Here is a 499-nt window from a genome sequence, read left to right on the forward strand (position 1 = left end):
AGACTAGGAGCTGCTTGTTGACCGGATCATACAGTCGATAAGCTTTTGCATTAGTTTCATAACCAAGCATTACCGTTTTGACACTTCGATCAGCAAGCTTTGGCAGATGTGGTTTGGTTACCTTGGCATAAGCAACTGAACCAAATGTTCTCAGGTGCTGGACGCTTGGCTTCTTGTTTTTCCAGGCCTCATAAGGTGTAATATTGGTCAAGCTTTTCGTTGGCGCTCTGTTCAATAAATACACAGCCGTGGCCACTGCTTCACCCCAGAACTTTCCAGGTACATTTTTGCTTTTTAATAAACTTCTTGCCATGCTAACCACTGTTTGATTTCTCCTCTCCACAACCCCATTCTGCTGAGGTGAGTAAGGTGCTGTCATATAATGAATGATTCCATTTTCCCCACAATATGCCTTGAACTCTTTGGAATTGAATTCCCCACCCCTGTCTGTTCTCAATGACTTGAGGCTTGATTCAGCTTGTTTCTCTGCTTGGTTTTT

The sequence above is a fragment of the Triticum dicoccoides genome, chromosome 7B (genome assembly GCF_002162155.2).
Source record: "Triticum dicoccoides isolate Atlit2015 ecotype Zavitan chromosome 7B, WEW_v2.0, whole genome shotgun sequence".
Taxonomy (NCBI): domain Eukaryota; kingdom Viridiplantae; phylum Streptophyta; class Magnoliopsida; order Poales; family Poaceae; genus Triticum; species Triticum dicoccoides.